Genomic DNA, 21,900 nt, shown 5'->3' on the forward strand with positions numbered 1-21,900 from the left:
CAATAAAGAGAAGTCTACACCGTTTCAATACTCGTGCATATCTCAACAGCTTAACGCTTTAAATGACATTTGGCAAACCACTTGCTTCACTGTGTTCTCCTTACATTTGTTCTCTTCAAGGTAATAAATAAATCAGGCAGATGAGATCGTTAACCTTGAAAATTGGCTGCCACATGCAGAGAGCCACTGCTGTTCCAAACTAATTTTTTAAATAATATACAGCTTTGGATAAGAAGGGACACGTTGCTCCAAAGGTATGAGATGAAAAGAGGCTGGCTATTGTGGCTTCTTGTTGCTTCTTTGTTCCCTGAAGATGGAATGATGTATGACACCCACTGTGGGCTGGTGGTTCTTCATCATTTGATGACTTGCATGTATAAATGAGCAATTGCTGATATGACACTGCAAACAGAATCCAAGAGATCCTATCTGCACCATTCATTTAAAGCAATATAATTGCACTTTAAACAGTCATGCTTTCTCCCCCCCCGCCCCCTCCAATCCTATTTCTCTCACAGAGCTATGATTTTTAGAATGGTTTTACAGTCAATCTTTCCCCCCAAGGAACCCTGCAATTATAGCTCTGTGAGGGGGAGAGGGGTTCTCCTAAAAACTCTCTGCACCCCAACAAACTACAGCTCCCAGGGTGCTTCTGGGGAAGCCAATGTACAGTGTCAATATATAATGCTGATGGAGCCTTAGTTTGCTTTAGCCAAACAACCAAAAAACAAAACAAAACAAAAACCAGAGAGACTTGTGGAGACTTAAAGGCTTACTGTGCCATCTGTTTTCTTGCTTTCAAGGAGTTCAATACACAGCTGCACAAAACATGGGTGTTTGGGGTGTGTGGGTGTGCATATGTTGTGTATTGGAAAATTGAGCTATGAACCAGGAACTCCTCAGTTCGATTCTCACCTCTGCCTTGGACCCAATGGGTTGCCTTTGACCAACCTCTCTCAGTCTCAGAATACTTATCTGCAATATGTGGGAGATATTACAACTGCTGCACCTTACAGGATTGTGTTTGGATTACAGCTCTGGACACCTGAAAGCACTACAAAAGTGTTAACCATTATTGTTTCCATGGACTCAACTACATTTGTAAAGATAAAACACTTTATATATGTTATAACACTGTGACACCAGATGGAACTGTGGAGCCCTGTTTTTCACCAATGAAGTTCCCTGTATGAAGTTCACAGCACGTTTAATTGAATAGCTTCTTTTATGTGTCTAGATCCAGCCCATGTCTGCAGTTTTGCATGTTATCCTCCAGACTGCAGAGTAGAACTGGGGAACTTGTGGCCCTCCATAGGCTGTTGGACTCCAGCTCCTATTGGCTGAAGCAATCATTGCTAGTTGTCAGGGATGAGGGGAGTTGTAGTTCAATTGTAGTTCCCCACCTTTGCTCTAACGTTCTCCATCCACTTCACTGGTCCCAACACTGCTTCAGTAGAAGAGGGCACCAAGCGGATTGCTTCCATGATTGCCCTATTCATTAGATTCTAGTTATATATGATAACTATAGGGAGCATCGGACCAAGTCCATATCATACTTGCAATCCCCATGTGGTGTGGGCTGCATATCTGCAACAAGAAGCCTGCTCTGAGCAGGCTATCTGTGAAGGTAAGAAGCTTGGATAATCACCACTGCCCTTTCACAGGATTATAGTGACAGGGGAGGGAGAAAATTAGAGAACAGGGACGACTCCCTGAGCTCCTGTCTGAATAGTGATAGTCTGGCTTCAGTTGTTTGACAGCCTCTGAGAAAAAGTTTCCCTAGCTGGATGAACACATCTCTGCCATGGATGTCCACTTTGTAGTGCTCTGAAAATTCATCTTCTGTTATTTGTTTGTGATGTTTTAAACTGCATTCTAGCTCTTTTTATTGTGTTCTGTCCATGGCCGTGGGACATATGTGGAGGGCAATTAAATAATCGTCATCTCTGGGGCAGACTACAGCATTGCATTGTATGAAGGGCTGTTGCTAAAGATGGTTCAGAAACCACAGTTAGTGCAGAATGTGGCAGGTATATTCTTAATTGGGGGCTAGATCTACACAACTTTAAAAAGCACTCTGAAAATGTTCTGGGGAAAAAACGATTGTAAAGCTCACAATGGAGAATATAATTGAGTTGCGATTTCAGCTCTACAGCTCCACCTGGTGTCACAGTGTTATAACTGTTGTAACGTCGTAATTTGACCAATGTAGCTGAGTCCTGGAATGATAAGGTGTGAACTTATAATACTGGTGCTGGTCCAATAGCACTGACAATTTGGTTTCAGGCCCAATTCAAAGTGCCTGTTTTAAAGCCTTAGGAACTCCAAACCTAAAGAATACAACGGGAGGAGCATAGAGAGATGACACGCCGTAGTATCATCTACATCAGCACAACCGGAAACCTTCATCTGCCCCAGCTGCAGCAAAGCATGTTGCTCCTGTATTGGTCTCTAGAGCCATAGTAGGTGCTCCAACACACCAGTGGTTTGACTTCACCCGCAAAGGTGCACTCCTCCATTGTCTCCTGAGACAGATGGATGCCAACAACCATTTTCCCATGTGAACCTTCCCGGACCCTGAGACCCTCAGTATCTGGGGCTTTTTCCTGCATGACACCCCCAGAGAAGGTCCAGAGGGTGGCAACACAGAACAGGCCTTCTCTGTAGTAGCCCCCCCCACCCAATTTTCAAAATTTATTTACTTCATAAAATGTATACACTATTATTTATAAATTTTATGAACTAAATAAATACTACTACTTGAGTTTTTAAAAAATCCTCTCAAAGCAGTTTACAAAAAAACAATGAAATTATCTGTTTTTAAAAGGTTGAAAATCAACAATAAGCTTAAAAAAAACAGATTTAAAAGCATGTCAACATTCTCTGTATCCAGTGCTAGAAAAAGAGGTGCTGGAGCTCACCTTGTTCTTTTATAATGGCAATGGAGTCCACCTGTGAGGGGTTGGAACTGAGTTCTGGCGAGTTCCAGTTGATAAAAAATAGCAGTGTCTGGATAAGCTTGCCTATACAAACATGTTTTTAGCTGGTGCTGAAAAGAGCATAGTCAAAGCATCTGTCAATAGGCAGGGAGTTCCAGTGTCAGTACTACCCCACTAAAAGATCTCTTGCCCCACAGTGGAATTGCTGTCCCTAGTGGGCCACGGGGGAGTGTGAGCTGATTCAGCTCCAACTTTGTCAGCGTTTTTTTTACTCATGAAACACACATTTCTTTTATCATGCTTTGAGGCAGCATCAGTGGCATTATATTGCTAAATCTGTTTTTAATCTGCTTTTATCATTTTATTATTGTATATTTACTTACTTGCAACACCTTGGGGTGTGTTTAGTGGGAAGCACTATACAAATTTAATAAACCCTTTTAAGAAGCACCACAAGCATCATAGGTCACGAGAGCCTCTTAAGTTGTGAACTCTTTTCTCCCCTGGCAAACTTACTCCAAATCTAACTCTGGCAGATATATATATGCTTAAATGCTTTCAGTAAGCGTCTCAGCTTACACTTCATGTAGCTATAATCTGGTTTATGTGAGAAAAGATATCTCAGCTCAGGCTGACCGAGCCATGCTAGTTAAACAGAGATGAAAACGCAGGCTTTAGCACCATGCGATGCTAGCAAAAAAATATATTGAGGATCAAGATGGCAACAACAAATCCTCCAGGATCTCTGCCAGAGAAAGACATGTATCTTGTGGGATGAGAACTACTAACTCTGGAAGGGCAGCTTCATACATCCCAGCTTCTGTACCTGTCTCCAGTAGCAGCTTCTGATTTAACGTTTGCATTGTGGGCTGGTTATTAGGAAGACATGTCTCCAATCTCAGCTCTGCAAGTTTCAGTGGCTCAGCCTCATTCCCTTGCCTTAGGAAGTCAGTGGGAATTGTTGACTAGGAGCTGGAGGCTGGAGGGGAAGAGGAAGGGCAAAACAAATATCCTCCTGATTGCTCCTGGCACCACAGGGAGACCAGGTTATTTGTGTTCCTCAAACCAAACTTTGTTATGGCAGCCACTTGTATGTAGGAATTTAGGAAACTGACTTATACCAAGCCCACAGTCACACCATATAAATTTAAATTGCTATGAGAGTATTTTGAAGCATCCTCAAAGAATCATGGGAAGTGTAGTTTGCTAAGTGCCCCTCATTTTCACCCACAGAGCTACAGTTCCATGAGGTTTTTTTAGGAACAGGGATTGATTGTTATACCACATTGAGAATTGTAGATATGGGAGAGGAAAAAGGGTCTCCTAACAACTCTTTGCACCCTCAATAAACTGCATTTCCCAATATAGTGGTACCTCGGGTTACATACGCTTCAGGTTATGTAACGCTTCAGGTTACAGACTCCGCTCACCCAGAAATAGTGCTTCAGGTTAAGAACTTTGCTTCAGGATGAGAACAGAAATCAGGTTCCGGCGGCGTGGCAGCAGCAAGAGACCCCATTAGCTAAAGTGGTACCTCAGGTTAAGAACAGTATCAGGTTAAGAACGGACCTCTGGAATGAATTAAGTACTTAACCTGAGGTACCACTGTATATTTTGCAGGAAGCCATGACTGGTATGATATTGTTTCAGGGGCAGCCCACCCATGAGGCAAGGTGAGAAGATTTACCTCAGACGATGGGTTCCACAGGGCAGCAGATCCGGATGTAGATCGTTATTCTCTCCCCCCCCCCCCACACACACCCCGTTCGTGATGTAGATCTTCACTCACCCCTTCTTCCCTGCAGGGAGGGGAAATGCCATTTTGTGGTTCAAAATGTTTCAGGCAAATCCTGTATTGCTTCACATGTTTGGTGTACGTTAACGTATGCAGTGGTCTGTGTTTGCCTGAATTGAGTCTGGACTAGGATGCTGAGCAGGGCCAGATTTATGTTTGGTGAGGCCCTCAGCTACTGAAGGTAATGGGGCCCTTTTGTCAACAACAAATTGTCGCTGTTTTTGTGTGTTGAATATATACTATATGGTAATTTATGGACCTAATAGGTATCTAAAGCCATTTTCACATAACAAAATATGTATTTTATCAAAGTGGTTGTTATAGAAATGAGCAAACCAGTGATATTTTAGGGAGCAGGCTGGCAGGTGGGGCCCATTACTTACATCATAGGAACCTACACAACACAAAACACTATGGTTGCGTGTAGGTTTTATTTTATTTGTTTTTATCTTATATTTTGGAAATGTACATCCAGGTTTTTTTCCTTTAAATTTTTTTGGGGGCCCCAAGAGAGTGGGGCCCTAAGCTATGGCTTGTTTAGCTTGTAAATCTGGCACTGATCCTGAGCCCAATGTTTTGATTTGATACATGATATCCAATCACGTTGTATTATCGGTTTGGGACTACTGGCATAGGCTCTTAAAATCTGAATTATGAGTCACAGCTTGGGAGTTTAGAAAGCCAAACACCTTGAGAGTGGGAGTGGCCCAGGCCTTCAGAAATACATATAAGCAGTTGCTTTGCTCCTGTTTGACTGTTCTGTTTTGTTAGCCATTGGATCAATAAAATCTCTTGCTGTAATCACTGTGTCTCATCTCGTAGAAACCCACGTACACTTCAGTCTGAATGTGGTCCATGTTATGCCGTTAGCTCTGTATTTTCTACACTCACTTAATTTAACTGAGAATTGTTCCTGCCCCAGACCATCTAGGCCCAGGGTTACCCCAGTGACATTATGGAAGACAAAACAAACAGCCACGTACTGCAAAAATGAAACTCCCCCCCCCCCCGTTTGTTCACTTGCTTGGACTTCTGCTCTTGGTTATTAAAGAGAAATAACAAAACCAATACTCTTAAACAAAAGGGGAAAAAAACAGAAAGTGCAAATTCCTCTTAAATGCAATTTTCTCAAACAAAAGGAATTTACAGGATCATATTTTGGATCAGGAAATTAAAAGCTCCCTAAAGAGATTCTTAAACATTTTGACTAGGTAAAGGGCGAGAGAAGTTGCTACTGAAGAAGATCCAAATGGCTGTACACCCACCAGTGATGTGGTTGGGGCACTGCTTGAAATCACTTCCCCCTTACCCTTGCTTTTGTGTTTTAAACAACTTCCTAGGAAGATGGAAACAAAGAGGATACATAATGGTCTCTCTGGAGGAGGCATCCCATAATGGCAGGACCCTATTTTAAAACACTAGACCTCTATTCTTCCTTGGAGTTGTGTGTGTCTGCAAATACTATTTGAATTATATCATGAAGCAGAGTGCCCCAAAAAGAGGACAAAAAGGACAGAGATCCACTTGAACTTTGCAAATGTCAATTTATATGTGTAGCTGGACATTAAGAAATAATGGCTGTGATTTAAATAGACCTAGAACACATTACATTGTAACAGAGAAGACCACAAACAGCTTACCTGTGTGCCTGCTCAGTCTGCTCTCCAGATGTTCCTTGTTGATGGACAACTTCAAGCCCATCCCCCGTCTCCCTTCTTGGGATTCTTTGATTTCAAATTGGGTTTGGACTGCACAACCCTTCAAACAGAGGGACGTTTTCTGACAGGGTTGTAGGACAGGACCTGTTGCCACCCTATTAGGAAGCAACCTCAAATCACAGGGTTGATTTTTCTCTAGTTACTGCATACAAGACACTGGATCATACCCAAGTTGTACTATTCCAGTTTACTGTAAATGTGACTCACAGATGAAGTGAGTGATGAAGTGATGAAGTGAAATGCCTCAGTTGAAAAGCATTGTGTTTGAATTAACACAAGAGCCCTGTTGATAAAGCGTTTGAGTGAAAGACATTACTACTATTTGTCATATCAAAAAATGGTACAGGTTGTTATTGCTTCCTTTTGTTTTACAGTCAAACAGAGGCATCGCTTTATACTTCCTGAGGGCTTATTCACACATGCTTTTCCATGACCTGATGGCTGCTACTCAAGTGAAGAATTCAATGTGAAAATAAGCTATGATAGATATAGTGTATGTTGCCCAAGGTTGTTTGAAGTCAGAGCATGAGGCCATTACTTATCAATGGGGGGCTGTGTATGATAAAGGCACACAGTTATGCAGGTCTCCTGATTGTGTGTAGCCCCTCCTACACATGGGTAGAAGTTTGTACATTGTGAGTTCATTTTAGACAATCATGGCCAATGCATGATTATTTGAGGAAAGATCTGTGGTGTCAGGGTAAGGATAAAAGAGTCGCCTCCAATCCATGACACTTGTGATGGCTCATTTGCACATGCATATCCCAGTCATCAAGTAAGGAGATACCTGTGAGTGAGTCTTCAGCAAATACAAAGTGGTGCCCCTGTTAGTCTGTGAAACAAAGATGAGTTTCATTCTTTCCTGGCACTGCAGACAATTTGAGAGGAAGGAAATGGGAAGCAAGGAAATAGCCACCTCCAAGCAAGCTGTTAGCTTTTCCAATTTGCCCCGCTAATGAGGCTGCTACATTCTTCTCCAAATGAAGAGGTTTTGCAGCTCAGAGACTGAAGATGGAGAAGGAGTGGAGATGTTGAGAAACAGCAGTCTCAGGGGAAAAACATATAATGAAGTTGATAAAGTGATAGACTGCCATTTATGTGGCAGAAATAACTAATAGAGCTGAGGCTGCACACACAAAAAGTGTGATGTTCATCTTGAACACAGCATTTTTCAACCTGAATCTATGCATATCAGAGGCTGCTTTTGCCACTGAAGACTATGATTAAGCTTATAATTTAGATTTTTAATTGAACTTTTTTTATTGGTCTTAGTGTGATAATTCTGCTGAGCGTCTATGAATAATTAACTGCCAGAAAATAACTTGCCAAACTGAATTCGTAAATTGTGCAAATTCTTGCATTCTCTCTTCCTCTCCATTTTTCTTGCATATACAGCCTTGCGGCAACAGGTAACTTCCAGATGTGCTGACTAGCAAAATATGTGCATTTCAGATGTGCCTATGGGATGCATCAGAAATAACTCCAAACCATGGTTAGGAATGGCATGGATGGGCCTGTGCTTTACTGATTCACTCCTTTACTTTTGATTTAAAGGCAAATTATAGGTCCCAGCTGCACTATACATTTAAAGTAGCATCATAGCATTTTAAACTATCATGGCTTCCCCCAAAGAAGCATGGGAGCTGTAGTTTGCTAAGGATGAGGAGAGTTGTTGGGAGACCCCTATTCCCTTTCAAAAGATAAAATTCTCAGCTTATCGTTCAATTCCTCTATTCGAAGAGGGAGATGGGAGTCCTATCTCTACACTAGAGCCAGGTGGGATCGGGATGTAGAAGAAGGCTCCAATCTGTTCCCGCTCCCATTCCTCATCTTCCTTTACAGTCTGCCATCCTAGGGCTGAACTTGATGGTGCTGAGGGAGTCATGACAGTGTTGTCGAAACCTCTATTCATTTGTTTGAATTTTTATGGCTGAAATGTAGCTTGCTCTACAAAGAGTCAAATATGTTGCCTTGTCCACTTTGGCTCTTGACCCTAACTGCCACTGGCATGTGTGACCCTTGGGAAGGTAAAAAGTTTCCAGACTAAAAAAATGTCCACGAAAAGCCAATAGTTTAAACTACCCAATTATTACTTATGACTTTGATCTGAAAAGAACTCACTCCTGCTTTAGCAACTCAACAGGAAAAGGGCAGTTTGTGCAAGCCATAGGTTGCTGGGTTCGGAGAAGTGTTCACAAATTGTTTTGTGTTTCTCTCTCTATACAGTATATGTATATATAAGCGTGCACACAAGTTGAAACGAGCAAGGTAATCAGTGCATGAGATGGTCTGCTAGATGTGCAAAGGGGGGACTTCTAGGATCATGTAAGTTCAAAGGGTGAGTTTCATCTGCTCACCTCCTCCAAAGAGTAAGGAGCAATGCTGAAGTTAATAATTAGGGAAGGACCAATCTGGCACTGTTGCTGATGTGTTTGCACCACACCTCCTTCAGCACCTCTGAGCCCCTCCCCCTCTATCTCCTGGTAAGCAGTAGCTACACTATAAACTACAGCTATACTATAAACTGACTCCAAGTGAGCATGGGTGCCTCACCACATTTTCTGCTACTGGGTGTGTGTGAGTGAGTGTGTGCTTAACAATTCATCTGTCATCCGTTCTCCAGGCCATAATTCTCCCCTGCATGCCTGTCCTTCTAGACACAGGGCTGGTTCCCACACACATGTACACCGTTCAGTTGCTCTTGGTGAAAGTATTTGCGTGCTGTATTCACTGAGTGCACAGTCTGCGTTCCTGAGTATAATTAATAATAATAATAATTTTATAATAAAATAATAATAATAATAATATTTTTTTATTTATACCCCGCCCTCCCCAGCCAAGGCCGGGCTCAGAGCGGCTTACAAGCAATAATAAAAACAAGATGAATGATTACAACTTAAAAACAAAAATAAAATACATTAAAATAATGGAACATTAAAATATTAAAATGTAGCCTCATCGCAGGAGGAGAAGGAAAAGAAAGAAAAAAAAGAGAGGGAGGGAATCAAATTGGCTCCAAGCCAAAGGCCAGGCGGAACAACTCTGTCTTACAGGCCCTGCGGAAAGAAATCAGATCCTGCAGGGCCCTGGTCTCATGAGGCAGAGCGTTCCACCAGGCCGGAGCCAGGGTTGAAAAGGCCCTGGCTCTGGTTGAAGCCAATCTAACTTCTTTAGGGCCTGGGACCACTAGGGTGTTGTTATTTATGGACCTTGAGGCTCTCCGTGGGGCATACCAGGAGAGGCGGTCCCGTAGATACGAGGGTCCTAGGCCGTGAAGGTCAAAAGCAGCACCTTAAATCTGACCCTGTACTCCACCGGGAGCCAGTGCAGCTTGAAAAGCACTGGGTGAATATGCTCCCATGGCAGAGACCCCGTGAGGAGCCTCGCTGCAGCATTCTGTACCCGCTGGAGTTTCTGGGACAGCTTCAAGGGCAGCCCCGCATAGAGCGAATTACAGTAGTCAAGCCTGGAGATGACCGTCGCATGGATCACTGTGGCCAGGTCGGGGCGGGAAAGGTAAGGGACCAACTGCTTGATGCGGCGAAGGTGGAAAAATGTCGCCTTGGCTGTTGCTGTAACTTGCGCCTCCATGGAAAGGGAGGCGTCAAGGATTACACCCAAACTCTTAACGGAAGGCAATGGCCCCCGCAAGAGAAGGGAGTTGGTCCCTCATCCCCATGCCATCCCGACCTAGCCATAGGACCTCTGTCTTCGAAGGATTTAGTTTCAATCGGCTCCCACGAAACCATCCAGCCACAGCTTCCAAGCATCTGGTCAGTGGAAATGGATCTAATGCCGATGTTTCCTCCAGAAACCTACCAAGCTGTTCAGCAACCGCTCTCTCAATTACCTTACCCAGGTATGGAAGATTTGAAACTGGGCGGTAATTGGATAGGTCTAAGGGATCTAAAAGGGACGCAGGTGGCGCTGTGGGTTAAAGCCTCAGCGCCTAGGACTTGCCGATCAAAAGGTCGGCAGTTCGAATCCCTGCGGCAGGGTGCGCTCCCGCTGCTCGGTCCCAGCGCCTGCCAACCTAGCAGTTCGAAAGCACCTCCGGGTGCAAGTAGATAAATAGGGACCGCTTACCAGCGGGAAGGTAGACGGCGTTTCCGTGTGCGGCTCTGGCTCGCCAGAAGCAGCTTTGTCACACTGGCCACGTGACCCGGAAGTGTCTTTGGACAGCGCTGGCCCCTGGCCTCTTAAGTGAGATGGGCGCACAACCCCAGAGTCTGTCAAGACTGGCCCGTACGGGCAGGGGTACCTTTACCTTTAAGGGATCTAATGAAGTTTTTTTTAAGAGTGGACACACCACTGCTTCCTTCAGTTCCCCTGGGAATGTCCCCGTGTCAAGGGACAAATTGATAATTGATAATTAAGAAGTACAAATCAACTTGTGTACATTCTTTCATGGAGAGGGGGACATGTGCATGCATTTAGAGATACTTGCCCCTGTCTCCTTTGCAATGTGTGAGGAAGCTGTCTGTGATTACTGCACACTTGATGATCAGCCGTTGGGTGTGTGAACTGACTCCACTGAAAAAGCATCTGCCTGCGAGGGGCAATGAAAGTATCGCTGTGTGAGATCTGTGGGGTCCCATCACTCCTGCAAAGTCACTTGATGTTGCAGTCATCTATGGACGAATGTGAATGTATGAATGAGCCCTAGGAATGTCCACTATGCAAACACAGATTAGAATGCAGATGCAATACAAGAGGAGGGTTCCATTGTAGAACAGAGAGAAGACAATAGATAGAAAACAGCATCCTATTGCCATGGGGATGGCGGTCCACATCTCTATAGCAACTACGAAGCTGTTAGCATCACTCTGGTCTTCCCAAGTGTAGTAGACTTTGACAGGTAGCTCTTCATGAGTATAAGATGGCTATATTCTACCTACACTGTCAGATGCAGTTGGCTGGGAATCACAGGCTCTGCTTGTGGGCTTCCCTTGAGCATCTGATTGGCCACTGTGAGATCAGTGCTGGACTAGATAAACCCTTGGCCTGATCCACTAGGGCTCTTATGTTGCTAGGTGCCACCACCCTTTCATCCCAATGCTAACTCTATTTGATGTGGTTTCAAAGTGGTTTCTTTCTTCCTGATCAAACTCACCCCTTCCATCAGAGCAGTGTACGTCTCCCCTCCTCCCCACTCCCCATGGTTCCATTTCTCTAAATTTCCTGGGGTGGAAATGGAAAGCGAGAGGAGGAGGGGGTGAGAAATCCCTCTAAAATAAAGTTTTTCTTTTCCATTAACTTCCTAACACCTCTCGAGTGACTTTGCAGAATCTCTGCAGTGCTTTGTGAATGATGTATGAAATGAAAAAATCTCTGCCCACCCCAGTGGAAATAGACTTTACAGACAGTGCTTTGCAATTGCTTCTGTGTTCTGCTATCTGATGTAGCATTTAACTAAGACAACCAGAAAACCCTTGCCAATCTCCAAGACAGACACTTCCAAAAAGTGTTAAGCTTTAGAAGTTTACTTTGTTTTTTACTGAAAACTTGTTGTCAGTATTTTAAGTTTTAAGCACTGTAGGCCTTTGTTACTCTACTACTACAGGCAGGGGTCACAAATTTCAACAGCACGTTGTGCAGTGCCAGAATTTGGTGTGCCCCCACCTCTCACACTCCATTCGAAATAATAGCTCCATGCCCAGTGAGACCAAACCAGTAGTGCTCTCCTAACTACACCTCTCCTCCAGGCATTGTTCAAGTTTTATTTCCTTCAGCCCTGGCTCACCCTCAGTCTCTGTCCCTTCCACACAGCAAACTGTTGTTTCTTCATGAGTATGTCATCTCTCTCTCTCTCTCTCTCTCTCTCTCTCTCTCTCTCTCTCTCTCTCTCTCTCTCTCACACACACACACACACACACACACACACACACATATTCCTCCACCTGGCAAAGAAAGTCACCTTCTCAAAGAATAGATGGGTATATCATTCAAAACATTCAGCTTTTGTTCTCGAGTACAGTATTACATGGTAGGTCTTTTTTAGTGGCTTGTCAGTGTTAATAAATCCCTAAAATAAGTAACCCAAAACTCAATAGAGATCCCCAGGTGTCAGAAGACCATCTGTGATTCTATGATTCTATTTCAAGCAATTCTTTCTCATAAAGACATCAACCAACCATTGTGACAAAAGTCAGCTGCAGACCAAAATAATAAGTTTGCATCTTCAGATATGCTGCAGCATGGGCTTTGTAGTGCTCCTTATGGCTCAGAAATGTAGCTGTGAAGAGAAGATGGTGGTATTATTTCTTAAATCAATGTTAGTCAATGTGGTGTCTTCCATATGCTGTTGGACCTCAGCTTCTTTCAGCTCCAGGCAGCATGGCCAGTGGTCAAGGATGATGGGAGTTCTAGTCCAAAAAAATCTAGGGGGCACCACACTGGCAATATCAGTCTTAATGCCAGATACTTTGGGCTTTGCAGAGGAGATCCAGAATTCCAATGTGGGGTGACCTTCTGGTAACACAAGCAAAGGTGCACGCAAGCACAGTAGGTGAAGTAGTTGAGGAGAAAATGTTGAAATTTGAAGAATCCTATTCAAGAGTATCCCAAGATTATAGCACTTCTATGTTGTTTGATTATTGCAGGCTGGATTTGCATAACAGGTTTCTCAGGGCCATGATTATAAGCTGGCAATAGGAGCTTTACATAAGAGTAAAAGAGTAGGCCCATTTTGAGTAACATCTGTTGAAAGATGCATACACACCTTGTAATTAGATGGTGGGTGGGTGGATTTAATTTCATTTCATTTAGATGCCGTTAATGACACTACAGTTATTTTTGTAATGTAAACATTCTGCAATCCATTTGTGCTATGCTCAAAGGCTTGACAATGCTCTGTGAATCTCAACCTCTGCTGTGTTTAGTAGGCAGAGTATGTAGGTTTTTTTTCCAACAATCCACTGACTTTATACCCCTCTTTGCTGTAGTCCCATGCTGCAAGTACCATGGTGACCTCTTTTGAAGTTCAGAGCTGTTTATTTTAGATATACGTCTGGCAGCTTTACAATCTGGTATCAGCTTTTGCTGGAGTGTTACAAGTTATGGCAATGAAACTGAAATGGCTTCAAGTACTTGTTTTATGAAATAGGAGAGATCAGGCCACTCAAGCCCTGGTATACACTAAATGCATGGTCACCTTTCCAAAACCTTATATGCCCAGACTCTGCATTTATGTAGGACCCCTCTTAGTCCTACTCCACAACGGCAGTAAACCATCCTGCTCTTTTGAGATACTAGGATCTACTTCTCTCAGAGACCAAATAAGGTGGCAAACGAGTCCCTGGACCTGACGTGTACATGCTTTGATTTCTTTCTAAGTTTGATTGCGTCTAATGATTTGTTTTTACTGCTATTTTAATACATATTTTTTATTACATTTTCTGTTTTAGAATTTAAAATACTCATTTTACATCCTGAGGACATCAAGGACTTCCGTTCTTCTCTTTCCATGTTTCATTTTGCATATCATAAATCGCTGCATATTTTACAAAAACTATACCATTCTATACCATTATTTATTGTAAACCTCTTAGCGGTGTTGTCACAATCAAGTGGCATATAAATGTTCTTAAATAAACTATATATAAATAAATTGCTTTCAGTCCTTGTCTCATTCCCAGCTCTGGATTTACATCTGGCATCTGATTCATCCCTGACAACCTGACAACTGGATGAATATGCATGTGGACCCCACTGCAATGGCATGGGATCAGAAGCCATGTAAAGAGATATGGCCTGTACACACATGTGCTTCATCACTCCAACACTGTCGTCATACAATGTGGAGCATAGCTATGTGAATGAGTATAGTGAATGCTCTGATGCACATATAGAGTAGTGCCTGTTGTGTTATGTTGCATGGCATAGAACAACATCACTATTCCCCCATCCTTTCCGCACATGTGTGTTTCTGCTCCCCCATGACTCCCCCATGAAACTAGTAAGAGAGAACTCCAAATTTCACCAATTTACTTCTGTGGTTTTCTGAGTTAATGGGGTCGCAAATAGCTCTTTTTTCTTTTTTTTTTTAGGGAAGCAGTTAACATGAAAATGAATGCTTAACTTCCACTATATCCAGCTAGATTTCTGGAAGTAGCTTTTGTGTAGCTCAAACATAATGCATAAATTAACTGTTAGGGAAATGTTGGGGACACAGAATAAACTGTTTTGTGAGTGCAGCCTTGATGTCATTGAATTACAGCTTCTAGCAACCCCAACAGTCAGTTGGATAAAGGTCAAGGTTGTTGGGACTTGTAGTTCAGTGACACCTTGGAAGACCACAATTTCCTAATCCCTGCTCTTTGCCCAATGGTGGAGCAAGCTGGGGCAGGACACTCCTCAGGGCCTTCGAGGCATCTGTCTGCCTCCTCCCACTCAGCCACCCTACAGCTGAGGGGGAGGCAGTGGGTGGACTGTTTGGGGCAGAGTGAAGCCTGAGGTTGCCCAAGCCACTGCGTCACTCCCAGGAGAGATGCGTGGCTTGGGTGCATTGCAAGCCCCACGGTGAGTGCCACCCAGCATTTTGTCACCCCCCTCAGTGGTGATGCACGGGGTGGACTGCCCCTACCGCACACCCTTCCTCCACCCCTAAGTCTGTGCCTGCCGGGATTTCAGGACATGCAGCAGCTAATGGGACCTATAAATGTCCTTGAAAAGGGTAGCTTGGCCAGTTCCCTTACAGTCATGACAGCAGCTTAAAAGGGGGGAGGGGGAGGAACCATTATTTTTGCACACTGTAATAGGATTTCACCCATAAAACCACTGTTTGGAAAGGAAACTGATATTAGGATTTGATTTGTGCACATCCAGAAACATGTAAATATGAATCAAGATGGGAGCAGATGTTTGCTGACAAATTGCTTTGTTCTCCTCTGGCTGTCATTCCAGATTAGGGGCCTTCACCGTGCTATTTCCCTTACAGATTTCAGAGATACTTGGAAATATAGAGGGTGACTTTGTGATCAGAGAAAGCTCTGAGAAGTGGAAATTATTATAGTGAATCAAACATCTTCTCTCCCTCCTTTTTTTTTTAACAATAATGTTAATAACATTTGTCGTCATTCCTGTGTCTCAGTTCTGCAAAAGGCACACACAGAAGACAGCCCAGCACTTGCCAACCCAACGTTTATAGGCATGCAGATGCTCAATTGTGTGAGCTTAAGAAAAGGAGTTGAAGCCATCTGCAGGGAGTGGGGTGGAGGGAATGATGCAGAGAAAGGCAGAAAAGCTTTGCTGGATTAGAAAAGAGAGCATTTAGAGAAAATACTGCTAATATTTCAAAAGCTTTGCATACCACACCTGTGGTACTGCAGAAATATGTACTATCTGAATAAGAAACAGCTAATCTATACATACCAATAAAATACATAGCACTGAGTTCCTGAGCACTGAGAGTATACAGCTGCCGGAGGGTGGGTTGCATCCCTGAAGGCTTCTGCCATACTAAGAGACAAGTTCTCTGGCCAGACTGGGATGGGGGAATCTTCAGATGTTGTCAGGCTCCAATTCCCATCAGCTCCAACCAGCATGTCCAATGGTCAGGGGTGATGGCAGCGGTAACCATGAAAAGCATGGCTTGAACCCTAGGGATGAATAAATCCAGCAATTTCATTTTCTGTTTCTCTCTTTTTTTTGTTCCCCCACTCTTAAATTTGGTTATCCACATTTCTGCAGCAATTTGTGATTATTTATTTTTTCACAAGAATCTTTCCCTTTTAATACTTTTTTCAAAATGCAATTTATTTTCTTATTCACTGGTGGAGAATGGTCAAGGGGTGGGGGAGGAAAACCTTGGCACAGTGCCATTTTCATTATTCAGAGGAGGACACTGAAAATTGCCAGGGATTTAGAAAATGAAGTCCTATAAGGATGAGAAAATGTTGACGGAACCAGAAACATATGTTTATCCTGGGGAAGATGGGGGTGGGGTGGGCATGCTTATTTATTTAGATATGATGTATATTGCCAGGGCATTTTTTCAGATGGAACTCACTGGCATTCAGTTCTGGCACATTGCCATTATAAAAGAACAAGGGAGGCATTCATGGTAACTTCTGGCACCTTTTTTTTGGTAGAAAAATAGCATTGTATATGTAATGGTTCTAGGGGTTGCCCGTGCGTAAATCGGCGCCACACCTGGCTGGGTTGCCTGAGTGAACCCTTTCTGTCCGGACAGCCACTCGCCCGTGGCTTTCTCAATCGCTGGCAGAATCCGTCAGGGGGCGTTTCTTGAACTTCTTCCAGCAAAGAAGCTCTTTGACGCCTAGTCTCCGCCTACTCTCCCTGCGCGGAAGCCTTCTGCGCAGGGAGGGGGTGGGCAGCGGAGGACCTGTGCTCTCCCCGCTGGTCCCCGGTGATGAGTCATTCCCCCATCTGCCCCCCTTCTCCACTGGTGCTACGCTGATTTCCTTCCCCAGAGGATGGGCTGCTTCTCTCCCTCCCGGGACGCTCTCCGGAATTCCTCTGGAGCCCTCCCTCTCCCTCTGGCTCCGATGGCAGTTCCCTGACAGTATATGACCCACTTTTCCTCCAATGAGTACATGGTACACTCCTCTCCATTTTATCCTCACACCTTACCTATGAGATAAGTTAGGCTAAGAGACAGTTACAGCTCCAAAGTCAACCAAGGACATTAAACCCACTTTCCCATTCCAAATCTCTCTCAATAATAATAATAATAATAATAATAATAATAATAATAATAATAATAATAATAATCTGCTTTTAACCAAAGAAAAACATGTCTGGAATTCATGGCTGCCCCACATCACCTGTGGTTTGGCATTAACCTGATGCCTTCCCTTCTGAAAATGAATCAGGTTTCCTTTGCTGCCTCTCCCAGCAATTCATGTTGTTCCCCGCTCCTGCCTCCTCTCTCTGTCTCTCTCTCTCCATTTGAGAAAGTTACAGAACAAACATAAAAAGACCTAATTGACCAGCACCATCCAAGGAAGAATGACTCTGCATGTCTGGCTTCACATGCTGGGAACAACTCTAATTTGCATGGCATCTGAGGTGCCCTTTCCTTACCTCTAAACAGAACCCACCCAGCAGGGGAGGGTGTTTGGTTGTTAGTTTCTCTAGAGCACACTGAGCTAGCATCAGTCATTACACACTGGTGGAGAGGAAGAGAAGGAGGAGTGGAGGGGGAAGAGGGGGAAAGGAGACGGATATTCTCCACAGCATTGTTTAAAATGGCATAGAGAACTGCTTTGTATAGCCATGTCTGAAAAATGTAGACATTTCCTCACTGAGTGGCCATGTGTGCTATCCTACAGCCATCTCCCTGGGGTACCATTGCAAAGTGATGATATATGAAGAACAATGCAGTCGAAAAGAATTCTTTGGTGATAAGGATGCAGAGGGCATGAAACTTTGTCAACAGTAGGAATCCAGCCAAGGAAACTAGCCATTTACCCATAAATCCATTTACCCATAAAGCTTGTGAACCCTGCAGGATTCCCATTACATTAGAACTGGGGACATTATTAAGAAGCTTTAAAGCTCCTGGTTACCAAAGAAAGCCCCTATTTTCTGGTCCTTCATCTGGCAAATCAATTCATCATCTTCTACTTTTTTGTCTCTTGAGGTTGAAGATAATAGCTACTGGGGAAAGCAGTGAAGGAAGGCCACTGCTTTTACAACCTGCTTGTAGGGTTCTTGCAAGCATCTGGTTAGTTACTGCTGAAACAGGACACCAGATTAGGTAGACTTTGGTCTGATCCATCATGGTTCATTTTAGGTGGCCCCATGTCCTACTTTACAGAGAACAGTATCAGAAGAGCTGTGTGAATATAGTTCTTTATTTGAAAGAGTCCTCTGTTTGAAGGTTTGTCCAATCAGAATCTGGTTTAAGGACTGAAAGGAAGGAAAGGAAGTTGTTCATCAACAGTTAGCCCCTGAGCAGCTGATTGAGCAGGCACCCAGGTCATATGGTTACAGTCTTCCCCATTGTGGTGAGATGCATTGTAGTCCTATTGGTTCCTAGGTGAAGGGCTGTAGCTAGGTGTTAAACTGTCTGCTTTGCATGCATGCAGAAGATCCCAGGTTCAAACTACAGAATCTCCAGGTAGGATTGGAAATGTTCCTTGTCCAAAATCCTAGATAGACACTGGCAGCCAGTATAGACAATACTGGGATGGATGGACCAATGGCTTATCTTGGTGTAAGACAGCTTCCTATGGAGAGTCAGTGTGGTTTAGAGGATTGGACTAGGACCTGGGAGGCCAGGACTCAAAGCTGAGGAGCTCACTGGATGTGCTTTGGCCAGTTATTCACTCTCAATCTAACCTACTTCACACAACTGTTGTGGAGATAAAATGGGTAGGAGGCAAAATGTGAGCTCCTTGCAGGTCCAGGTGTCACGCTCTCCAGTCCCCCAACCCACATAAATGAGAGACCACTAAGACTGCTTTGGATCAAAACGGGCCACAACTTTATTAAATGCAGATGAAAGAGGTTTGGCTTGGGCATGGGGCAATCAAAATACTTCCAGCCCACCCACTGTAAGTGATGCATGGTCAATCCAGGCGGAGGTTCCTAAGACTTACATAAAATAGGGTGACCACCTTTGGCCCTGACCCCGCCTGGGCACGCGGACAGGACCACTCCCCCCGGATCCCTTTAACGGGACACCCCAGTTTTTGGAGGGGCAGATGGAGACTACATCATCCCCTATATCCAAGGATTGCCCCAATGCCCAACTAGTTGTGATGATTGCTATGAGGGAGGCAAAACCACCAGGTCAGAACCAATTTGCCCGGTGGACAAATTCCTACCTGTCCCCATAAAACGGCAACCACCATAGCCACAGCAAGGTCCTTGACTACCAGTTTAAACGGAGGATAGGTGGGAGGGTAGGTGCGGAACCTGACGAAGGACAAAACAGCCTGTGTTCCAGGTGAGGGCTGCTTAAATGGCCTGAGGGTGGGCCCGAGGGAAGCATACTTGCCCTGTCAGCCCTTCTGCTGGCACAGGCCAAGTCCCGGCCTTCATCCCCATTCGCCAAAGCAGGATGCAGGTCATGATCTGGCTCCAGATAGGCGGCAGGGGCAGATGCCCCCACTGCCTATCAAGGAGGACACAGAAGCCGTGACTCTTCTGTCAGGGGCCCAAGTGGAGCCTCTGCTGTCCTGCAACACTGCCACACCAAAAGGGGTGAGAGGACCTACAAGACAGGTGGGATAGAAATGTGAAGATAAATAAGTAAAATATTTCTTTCTGAATTATTGCCATTCTTTCTAAACATGCATTTCAACATGTAACTTTTATGCACATCCTTATGTGCATCCTCATTTGCCCTTCCCCAGCCCTCCCTTGTGATACCTTTCCCCTCTCTCTCTCTCTCTTTTGGCAATGCATACAAGGCTGCCCTCAATCCTGTTCATCTTTTTCAATCTGGTTTCGGGGTTCACATCACTGGAATGGGAGCTATAACTCATGCAGGAGGACCCAGTAAGTCTGTACTGCCTCTGTCAACCACATTCCCCACACTTAAAGACCTTATTTTGAAAAAAAGCAAGCAGCCTTGTTTTCTTGCTTGCGATTCCTCAAATCTCTCGGTGACACAGCCGCAGGATGTTTGTCAGCCACGCTTATGTTAAATTAAACAAATCTAGGAAGACAGGGCAGAGATGCATTGACCCATAACCCTGGCTAACAAATGGTCAGTATCCTTGTGAGAGAGTGCCATGGGCATTGCATGGCATTAAACTAAAAGTAAAGCAGGGAATAAGGAATTCTACCATAGCGATGGGAAAGGAAGAAATCAGGCCATCTGGGGTTTACTCTGCCGGCAAAGAACCAATAGCTATTTTCCAAAGATTCTGTAAACTTTAGCCTTATGCAGGCATTAATGTGTAGTTTTGTGTACTGTGAAGATGTAAATGAATGATTTTGCTGACTGTGTTATGTGTGCTAAAGGCAGTGCTTTGTTTCTGGAGGGACACAGGGGTACACATACCCCTAAACATTTTGTGAATCTAAGTTTGGCCTCATTGAGGGGCAGTATTTCAATATGAGTAGGAAAATGAGGGTACCCCCTAAACATTTTTTTAGGAGGAAAAAAACACCACTAGCTAAAGGCATGGCCACAGAGGCAGTGGGGTGTGTGGTTTGTGGAGAGACCTCAGGACCAGATAGCGAGGTCTGGGCAGGGGACATTCATGTTTGACCTTCCCCACCCCTCTCCTAAATCCAATGGCCCTTTTAGTAAATGGAACAAAATATCTCACTACACATGCTCATTATGTGCAGTTTAAAATATGAGGACACCTGGACAGCAACTTAAAATTTAAAAGAAATTCAGTGAGCAACACTGGAATGTCTTGAGGCTATTTGTTGCTGGCTGCCCATGTGTTTCTGGGTCAGGTTCATGGTTCTGGTATTAATGTACAAAGCCCTGAACAACTTGGGTTCAGGATACCTTCTGGATGGTCTGAACTCTTATGTCTCAGCTTGATCACTGAGATAATCTGGAAGAGCTCTGCTAGTTGTCTCATGTGTTACAGAGACCTAGCTGACCTCCATTAGAAATTCAGCATTTAGCATCACTGCTCTCATGCTGTGCAGCACTCTTCCAGCACAGGTTTGGCAGGCACCCTCACTTTTGATTTTCAGGCATCTCTTGAAAACCTTTCTATGCGGATAGGCCTATGAAACAGCATAAACTTTTTGATCAGCCAGTAATTATAATCCCTCTGTACTGTTTTTATGCTGTTAGTTATTTTATTGTACATACTTCTGTGCACAGCAATGTTATTAGCTTCATATGCACCATGCGCTTAAAGGACATGACTTCCTTTAAAGAATCGTGTGAACTCGAGTTTGTTAAGAGGTCTAGGAATTGTGTTTTAATGGTGTAACCTGCCCTGGGACCTTAGGTTGAAGGGTAATAATACTAATACTGCTACTACTACTAATAAAAATAATGGTTCTGAAGGGTAATTGCAGTTCCCAGAATTCATTTAGGCAAGCCATATGCTTTAGGTGTACTTTAAATAGATGCTGTATATGCAGTCATATTGTATGAATTGATGATCTATAGATGCTTCTATTAAATAAAATAAATAAATAAATTGCATGTTATCCCTACCTGAAAGCATCATTGGGCAGAAAAGCAATGGGATATTACTTTCCACAAGAAAACATGGCAATTGGCCATAGCTCAGTTGGTGGAGCATAAGACTCTTAATCTCAGGCTCATTGGGCAAAAGATGCCTGCATTGCTGGGGGTTGGACCAGATGACCCTTGTGGTCCCTTCAAACTGTACAAATCTGTGATTCTATTATTCCCTCTCCTGCACATCAAAACCACCCCAGCTCTCAGGACTTCGGTGGCTCACTTTCCTGGGGCTTGATTCCATGGCTGGATTAATAGGTTGCCTAGGGCTTTCAAATCTGAACATTAAAGCAGCCCTTGTAAGTCTGAAGA

The 21,900-nt window shown here is 43.9% G+C and overlaps 1 long non-coding RNA gene across 1 annotated transcript in view; it reads right to left on the reverse strand.

Moving 5' to 3' along the window:
- Positions 1-21,900, reverse strand: part of LOC309361949 — a 393,142-nt gene that overhangs the window by 328,441 nt on the left and 42,801 nt on the right. The window lies entirely within an intron of this gene.

Source organism: Podarcis melisellensis (genome assembly GCF_964234715.1).
Source record: "Podarcis melisellensis genome assembly, chromosome: Z".
Classification (NCBI taxonomy): Eukaryota; Metazoa; Chordata; class Lepidosauria; order Squamata; family Lacertidae; genus Podarcis; species Podarcis melisellensis.